This window comes from Cebus imitator, unplaced genomic scaffold (assembly GCF_001604975.1).
Source record: "Cebus imitator isolate Cc_AM_T3 unplaced genomic scaffold, Cebus_imitator-1.0 Scaffold778, whole genome shotgun sequence".
Classification (NCBI taxonomy): domain Eukaryota; kingdom Metazoa; phylum Chordata; class Mammalia; order Primates; family Cebidae; genus Cebus; species Cebus imitator.
Window position 1 is genome coordinate 382,374 of NW_016108093.1, and position 9,498 is coordinate 391,871.

General features: G+C 38.5%; 1 protein-coding gene across 4 annotated transcripts in view; it reads left to right on the forward strand.

Annotated features, from left to right (window-relative positions):
- The window catches only part of RP2 (RP2 activator of ARL3 GTPase), a 44,053-nt gene that overhangs the window by 877 nt on the left and 33,678 nt on the right, over nt 1-9,498 (forward strand). Inside the window, exon 1 of one of the 4 annotated variants that reach the window (XM_017519836.2) lies at nt 7,911-7,933. The exons of the other annotated variants lie outside the window; for them this stretch is intronic. The gene's annotated coding sequence lies outside the window, so the exon portion shown is untranslated. Of the gene's footprint in view, nt 1-7,910; nt 7,934-9,498 lie in introns of those variants that run through there. 4 annotated transcript variants of the gene reach the window in all.

Consider the following 9,498-nt stretch of genomic DNA (forward strand, 5'->3'; position numbering starts at 1 on the left):
ATTCTCATCTCTTCCGGGGCTTAATGTGCTGTGGCTGTTTTCTCTTTTGTCTGCCCTCCCCGGTAAATCTCTTTGGTGCCTCATGATATATTTCACTGCTGAATTTTCTCAATTACTGAGTGGACTGTTTAATGTACGGCTTTATTCTCCCTCCGCTTCCAGTTATCCGAAAGAAATAATGACTATCGAATCAGTCTTAGAATGTGTATTAAGACTGTAAGGTGAAAATAAGCGGCATAAACCAGATAGTATTTTCCTGCTGGTTTAAATGAATGAAAATGTCCTTATTTTCACTTTTGTATATAGCCAGAAACCAAAAAACTTTGAAAACGTCCATTAGTCTTACACAAAACACACTTGGTCATACATTTCACAATAGTTCCTCTTTCTTCATAGTTCTTCATTTGTGCCTACTAAAATACTTTGATAGACTTACCAGTTATTGCTCCCAAACAAAATAAGGGATTTTTCAAATAAGTATTATGAACAGTTAACTCCTTGCTTAAGGCAACATATGTTTACCCAAGAATATAGTAAACGTATCGACGTTTTGGAGTCATAGAACTTTCTGCATGATTTCCAATCCCCAAGAGAATGTATTCAGGTAAGCTCTGGTCTCGAAGAGTCAGAATTAAGAAATTGAAAGCTTTTTGCAGTTTTTCTCAGCCCCATCTTTCTCCCCCTACTTCTCATACACACCCTTCTTGGGTCACTCAGTACATTCTCTCTTAGTCATACTCGATAGCATTATTTTATAATGTAGGGGAAGAAAGTACTGTGCTGTCTGTTTCAGAAGAAGATTGCACCTGCCATTTAAAGTTTGATAGGCGGTTTTTAAAAGATCACTAACAATGTTCTTTTAGCTTGAACTGTCTGCCACAGAGAAAGCTGTATATTTTATTTTTATTTTAGTTTTTTCTTCTGAACCCCGGCTACATCTAAATTACGTAAAATGCCTTTGTTTTTTATTTATAGTAGTCTTGGTTGCCTATGTATGACTCATCGTTTCACAATAAATTGTTTTACAGTTAACGTTTATTAGCATGCTATTTGGGTTAGTTGGGATTTCTCATGTTAATCCTTCTTTTAGATAAGTGGGTGTGTCCTGGCTTTTTTTTTTCTTCTTTTGCCCATTGGCTGAGTAAATGCATTGAGAAATATAATACTGGACACCAACATCTAAGCTTTTTCCTTACAAATGAGTGTGTAGTAAACTTTCAATTGTAGATACTGTTTTGAGCTTACAGAGAACATTTTTTTTTTTTTTTGAGAAACTACTAAGTTCTGTAGTTGTAGAGATGTAAGAGATGTTACTGGATATGTGAAATAAGCTCATGCTTCTGGGTGTGTGTATAATGAACGTCAAAATCTTAATCAACTCAATGAATCAAAATGAGAATTTCTAACCAAATGAGCATTATATTCTGAAAACAACCCAATTTTAAAATCTTTTGGACTATCGAAGAGAATTACCGGCTTACGTTTTGAGACAATGCAGATACCACATTTCCCAAGTAGCTTTTTCTTTTTGGACTTTTTTTCTTTTAGAATTACTAGGAATTCTTTCTAAGGTGCCTCATTTAAGATAGCTTGTTAAATTTTATACAATTTAAAATATTTTTTTCTGGGACCAGGCATGGTGACTCATGCCTGTAATCCCAGCACTTTGGGAGGCCAAGGCTGGTGGCTCTCTCGAGCCCAGGAGTTCCAGACCAGCCTGGGCTACGTGGCGAAACCTCATTCCTACTAAAAATACAAAAATTAGTGGGGCATAGTGGTGCATACCTGTAGTCCCAGCTACTCGGGAGGCTGAGGTGGGAGGATCACCTAGCTCAGGACTTAGAGTCTGCAGTGAGCCATGATTGGGCCACTACACTCCAGCCTGGGCAACAGAGTGAGAATCTGAAAAAATAAATAAATAAAATATGTTTTTCTACTTCCTTGCCTCCCATCAGGTCAATTTGGGCTAGTGTGCAAATGTTCTGTATTACTCCAATGATACTTTTACTGAACATGGTCTTGTACCTTAAAAGGGACAGAATGCAAATATAGCCCAGAGAACATAAATGAGATATGATGCATGCATATTAATAGAAATGATTTGTATTAAAAGTTTAGGCTTCTGGAATGCGATCATGGATTATAGCATAGACAGTTTTAAAGTTCTATCAGACAATTACCATTCAACTTGTAAGACTTTTAAGTGTAAAAACAAAATGGGTTGCCTGAAAAATTTCCTTGCAACTTGGAAAAGGGCGTTTATATTTTTCCTTAGGTTGTGTAATCAGAGTATCTTTTTTTTTTTTTTTGAGATGGAGTCTCTGTTGTTGCACAGGCTGGAATACAGTGGCGCGATCTCAGGTCACTGCAACCTCCGCCTCCCGGGTTCAAGTGATTCTCCAGCCTTAGTCTCCTGAGTAGCTGGAATTACAGGCGTGCACCACCATGCCTGGCTAATTTTTGTATATTTTTAGTAAGACAGAGTTTCACCATGTTGGCCAGGCTGGTCTTGAACTCCTGACCTCAGATGATCTGCCACCCCCCCCCCCCAGCCTCCCAAAGTGCTGGGATTACAGGCATGAGCCATTGCACCCAGCCTAGAGTATCTTTATTGAGGGACACCCCTTGGGTTTTGGGGTTTGAGTTGTGTAATTGGGTCAGCCTTAGGGGACTGAAGCTGAGAGAAATTGTCTCAATTAGAAAGAATGTTTGGGGACTAAGCATTGTCATAGCAACTGACATACTGTAGTCAACAGTGTAAGAAGCTCATTTTCTATTGCTGCGACTTTGAAAAAGAAGACAGTTTACTATACAATTCCTACACTGATGTAATGAGAAATATTTTTGGATTGTAAGACTTGTGTTTACATTATTTCAAAAGAAATGTTTTTATCCTTATCTGTATGCTGCCACCCATAGGTAGGCAAATTATTCAGTATATATGTACTCAAACACCAAGTAAGACTCAATTATAAGACTTATCCCTGCCCTGCAAGAGTTTACTGGCTTTCTGGAGTTAAAACAGGAAATATTTAAGTACACATGAGGTGAGGAAAAGTGGTACAGAAAAGCGGTTTTCATCTTCCAGTTATTCATGCCCATACTCTTCCTCCTAGATAATAGAAATGAGGATTAACTCTCTAAACAATGATAGCTTAAGTATGAAAATTGTGATTTGAGTATGGACAACACATGTTGTATCTGTTATATTTGCCTCATATTCAATAGAAATAATACTAAACAAAAACCTTATGCCAGAAATTCAACTATCTATTGTGTAACTTTGGGTAAAGCAGCCAGTTTGTGCACTTCACGTTCCTCAGCTATGTAGTAGAAGAAAGCTAAAGATTTCTCTACTGTTTAGTAAGGTTAAGGCCTGTTCTGAAGAAGAGGTTTTAGATAATAATGGTCACCTTGAGGAAAGAACTTAAACCAGAGGTTGGGCATGACAGAACTGGTTTTAATATAAGGCAGGTCATAATTCCCAGAGTTGGTCATCAGTGGAAGGGGTAGCTTTGTTGAGGGCCTGATCTTCTTGTTAGTCAAAACTTTCGGACAGTTGGGGTGATCATCTGCTAGAAAGAAGTGTCTGCACTGAGTAGGAGGAGGCTAGACACTGCTTTTATCCTTCTTTTAAGTATAAAAAGTATTCTAGTTACCCATTGCTGTGTACCAAACCACCCTAAAACTTAATGGCTTCAAATAATGGCAAATATTTTGTTTACAACTCTTTAATTTGTGTAAGGTTAAGCAGGGTGACTCTTCAATGTGCTATCAGCCGCGACAGTTTTCAAGATAGCTTGACCACCTAGCTGGCTGGCAAGTTGATGCTGGTTTTGGGCTGGGAGCTCAGCTGGGGCCCCTCCATGTAGCCCTGGCTTCCTCACAGTGTGATGGCAGGGTTCCAAGGGCAAGCATCCTAAGAGAGATTGGCAGAAGCTGCATGATTTTTTCTAACTAGATTCTTAAGTGAATTCTTAAGTCACTTAATTTGACTTAATTTGAATGTGGCAGAAGTAATGCTGAGGCAGTCACAAATGCCCACCCAGTTTCAAGAGGAGGTGATCTCTTAATGGGAGGAGTGTCAGAGCGTTTGCCAGTAGGTTTTAAATCTTCTACATAAAGTTGTTTAAAGGATATAACTAGCTCTTTGTTAACTTTTAAAATAGCTTTTTAGAGATATAATTCATATGCCATACAGTTTACCCATTTAAAGTATATAATTCATTCTAACTATATATATATATATTTTTTTTTTTTTGAGATGTAGTCTCCCTCTGTTGCCTGGGCTGTAATGTAGTGGTATGATCTCAGCTCACTGTAACCTCTGCCTCCTGGGTTCAAGCGATTCTCCCACCCCAGCCTCCTGAGTAGCTGCGATTACAGTCATGTGCCACCATGTCCAACTAATTTTTGTATTTTTTAGTAAAGATGGGCTTGTGCCATGTTGGCCAGGCTGGTCTCGAACTCCTGGCCGCAAATGATCGGTCTGCCTCAGCCTCCCAAAGTGCTGGGATTACACTTTATTTCAGAACTAGTAACTTGCAAAATTATGATGGAGCCACCGTGCCTGACTAACTGTATTTTCGTACTCATTAACCAACCACTGTTCATCCTCTCCTCCCCACTACCCACCACAGCCAACTATTGTTGATAATAATTTATTGTATATTTCAAAATAGCTAGAAGAGAAAACATGGAATGTTCCCAACACAAAGACATGATAAATGTTTGATGTGATGGATATCCCAGTTACCCATATTTGATCATTACAGTGTTGTATGCTTGTATGAAAACATCACATGTACCCCATAAATACATAATACTATTATATATCCATAAAAATTTAAAATAAATTTAGTTTAAAAATAAAGTATATAATTCAGTATTTTTTAGTAAGTTCACAGGCTTATCACCGTGATCTAATTTTGGAAAATTTTCATCCCTGGAAAAAGAAACCCTGTACCCATTAGCAATCATTCCCCATTCTCGTCTTCCCAGCCCCTGGAAAGCACAAACTTAGTTTCTGTCTCTGTAGGTGTTTCTATTTTGGACGTTTCACTTCAGTGGAGCCACAATATTTAGCTTTTTGTGACTAGCTTCTTTCACTTTGCATGTTTTTGAAATTTGTCCATATTGTAACATATCAAGACCTTATTCCTTTATATGGATAATACCACATTTTATTTATCTATTCATCAGCTGTTGGACATTCGGGTTGTTTCTACTTTTTGTCTATTGTGGATAATGATGCTATGAACATTTATATACAAGTTTTTGTCTGGACATGTTTTCATTTCTTTTAGGAATACACACAGGTTTGGAATTGCTGGGTCATATGGTAACTCTGTGTTTAACTTTTTGAGGAACTGCTAAACTGTTTTTTAGAGTGCTTGCGCCATTTATATTTCCACCAGCAATGTGTGAGTGTTCCAATTTCTTCACCTATATAAAATTTTGATAAAGGTAAAAAGCATAGAGAGTGAAAAGTATATGGGGCTGGCATTTTAATTTGTATTCTGCACCCAACTGTACCTCACTGTTAAAGTAATTTAGCTTTTAGCCTCAGTTTCCTAAGATCCTTTCCACTTCTCTAATTCTCTGAGCAGCTCATGAGGGAGGTAAGCATTGCTAGAAACATTCAGGCAAAGCTAGATGAACAAAGGAAATGTGATAGGATGTAAAATAGATTCAGATCATATTAGATGATATGGGTAATCTTTTCAATCCTAAAATTTCATAATTCTGGGCTGGGCGCAGCGGCTCACGCCTATAATGCCTGTAATCCCAGCACTTTGGGAGACCGAGGCGGGTCGATTATGAGCTCAGATGATCGAGACCATCCTGGCTAACATGGTGAAACCTCGTCTCTACTGAAAAAACAAAAATCAAAAAATTAGCCAGGTGTGGTGGCACACACCTGTAATTCCAGCTACTTGGGAGGCTGAGGCACGAGAATTGCTTGAACCTGGGAGGTAGAGGTTGCAGTGAGCTGAGATTGTGCCACTGCACTCCAGCTTGGGTGACAGAGCAAGACTCTGTCTCAAAAAAAATTTCATAATTCTATTTTGTGGTTATATATTTCACAACATGGTAAGCTAATACAAATATAAGTACTTCAGTTTCTCAAATCATCAATAAGCAAAGCTCATAAGTAAGCTCAATATACTGGTCTTATTATTTCTATAATTATGTGACACTAATGTTTTCATTTGTGAAATAACCTCTCAGCTACATGACTGTCTAGCCGTGAAGCTGACTTAACAATGTTTAATTTTTAAGTATTTGTTTTAATTGAAGTGTAACTTACACACAGTAAAATTTACCCTTGTTAAGTGTATGGTTCTATGAGTTTTGACAAGTAAATACAGTTGTGTAGCTATCACTAATCAAGACATAAAATGGTTCCATCATCCCCCAAAAATTCTTCCTTTGTAGTCAGTTTGCTCCTTTGTAGTCAGCCTGATTCCCAGCTCCTGATAAGTTTTCTATCCCTATAGTTTTGTCTTTTCAAGAATGTCGTATATGTGGAATCATACAATATATAGCCTTTTGAGTCTGGCTTCTTTCACTTAGCATAATGCATTTAAGATTTATCCATGTTGATGTTGTTGCATGTATCAGAAGTTCCTTTTTTTTTTTTTCCTTTTTTGAGACGGGGTCTCACTGTGTCACCCAGGCTGGAGTGCAGTGGCACAATCTTGGCTCATTGCAGCCTCAACCTCCAGGGCTCAAGTGATCCTCCCATCTCAGCCTCCCAAGTAGCAGAGACAACAGGCGAGTGCCACCATGCTCAGCTAATTTTTTTATCTTTTTGGTAGAGATGGGGTTTTGACATGTTGCCCAGGTTGGTTTCGAACTCCTGAGCTCAGGTGATCTGCCTGCTTTGGCTTCCCAAAGTGCTGGAATTACAGACATGTGCCACCATGCCAGACCAGGAGTTCCTTTTTAATTGCTGAGTAGTATTCCATTGTATGGATGTATCACAGTTTGTTTATCCATTCATCAGTTAAAGGACATTTGGGTTGTTTCCAGTTTTGGTAATTATGAATAAAGCTACCATAAATATTTGTGTACAGTTTTTTGAGTGAACATAAGTTTTCATTTCACTTGGGTAAATACCTTTGAGTGGGATTGCTGATCATATGGAAATTGTTTATTAAACTGTACAAAAAACTGCCAGGTCAGTGGCTTACACCTGTAATCGTAGCACTTTGGGAGGCCAAAGCAGAAGGATCACTTGAGGCCAGGAGTTCAAGACCAGCCTGGGCAACATAGTGAGACCCCATCACTACAAAATGGATAAACATAGCCAGGCATAGCAGGATATGCGTATAGTCCCAGCTACTTGGGAGGCTGAGACAGAAGGATCACTTGAGCCCAGGAGTTTGAAGCTGCAGTGAGCTCTGATTGCACCACTGCACTCCAGTCTGGGCAACAAAGCAAGACCCTGTCTCTATAAAATAAAAATAAAAATTTGGAAAACAAACTGCCAAACTATTTTTCAAAGTGGCTATGCCATTTTGCCCACCAGCAACATATGAGAGATACAGTTGCTCCACATCCTCACATCACTTGCTTGGTATTGTCAGGTTTATTTGTTTCTTTTTAAGAGGCAGGGTCTGCTCAGTCTCCTAGGATGGACTACAGTGGCATGATCATGGCTCATTGCAGCCTGGATCTCCTGGGCTCCAGTAGTTTTCCCACTTAAGCCTCCCAGGTAGCTAGGACTACACTACATGTGTCTGCTACCACACTTGGCTATTATTTATATGTTTTGTAGAGGCAGAGTCTCGCTGTGTTGCTCAGTCTGGTCTGAAACTCCTGGCATCAAGCGATCTTCCCACCTTGGCCTCCCAAAGTGCTGGCATTACAGCTGTGAGCTACTGCACTTGGCCTAGCTTTAAAAAAAAATGTTTAGCCATTCTAATAGGTATGTAGTGATGTTTCATTGTAGTTTAACTTGCATTTCCCTAATGACTTGCATTTTTCATGTACTTATTTGCCATCCATATATCTTTGGTAAAGTGTTTATTCAAATCCTCTGCCCATTTTTTATTGGGTTATTTGTTCCCTTATTATTGAGTTTTTCAGAGCTCTTTATATATCTTGGCTACAAGTCCTCTGTTTATGTATGTTTTGCAAATACCTTTTTCCCAGTTAATAACTTCTCTTAAGAGTGTCTTTTGAAGAGCAAACATTTTCAATTTGGGTAAAAGTCCAGTTTCCATTTTTTCTTTTATGGATTGTGTTTTTGGTTTCACATCTAGGAAATCTTATAAACCAAGATTACAAACTTTTTCTCCTCTGTTTCCTTCAAGAAGTTTTATAGTTCTTGGTTTTCTATTTAGGTTCTGTGATTCATCTTGAGTTAATTATTGTATATGTTGCAAGGTATTGATTGAAATTCTTTTTTTTCTTTCTACATATAGATGTCCAGTTGTTCCAGTGACTATCCTTTCTCTATTGAATTGCCTTTGCAGCTTTGTCACTCTCTCTCTCTGTTTCTGTGTGTGTGTGTGTGTGTGTGTGTGTGTGTGTGTGTGTGTATAAAATCTATGTAGTGTGATCTATATAGATATATAGAGAGAGATATGCCTGTTTATGAACTCCCTATTCCATTGATTTGTACATCTAGTAAGCAATTGTTTTTGTCTGAATATGGTTGAATATGAAGAAGCAGCCAAGAGAATGTATTTAGGAGCCAGACTGTCTATGCCTGAGATAAGCTCAAGGACTGACTAACAGTGTGTCCTTGGACAAGTTACGTAGCCGCCATGTGCCTCAATTTTCTCAAGCATAAAACAGAGATCGTTATAGTGCACAACTCTTCTAGGGGTTTTTATGGATTGAGTGAATGACTGTAGAGCACTTAGTATGATGCCTGGCACATATACAGTGCTTCTTTTTTTTTTTTTTCCTGTTTGTTTGTTTGTTTGTTTGAGACAGAGTCTCACTCTATCACCCAGGCTGGAGTGCAGTGGTGCAATCTTGGCTCACTGCAACCTCTGCCTCTTGAGTTCAAGTGATTCTCCTGCCTTAGCCTCCTGAGTAGCTGGGATTACAGGTGTGCACCACCATCCCTGGCTGATTTTTTAATTTTTAGTAGAGATGAGGTTTTACCATGTTGGCCAGGCTGGTCTCGAACTCCTGACCTCGTGATCTGCCCACCTTGGTGTCCCAAAGTTCTGGGATTACAAGCGTGAGCCACCACGCCTGGCCCTATATAGTGCTTCTTATACTCCTGAGTCTTTTTACTTCTATTCAGACTGTATTTCCATTAGAATTAACAAATCCCATTATTTTATCACACATTAGCATTATGGAAATTTAACTGTGGAGATGAGTTTTAATGAAACTTTTGTATTGCTGCTTAGTAAGAGAATAAGATGTTCATTTTTGTTTTCTGTTGGGAAAATAATGCTAAACTTGGTTTAATAGCTATAGGACATTAAATTAATATCACATGAATTGCAACTCTTGAAATCTTTCTTTTTT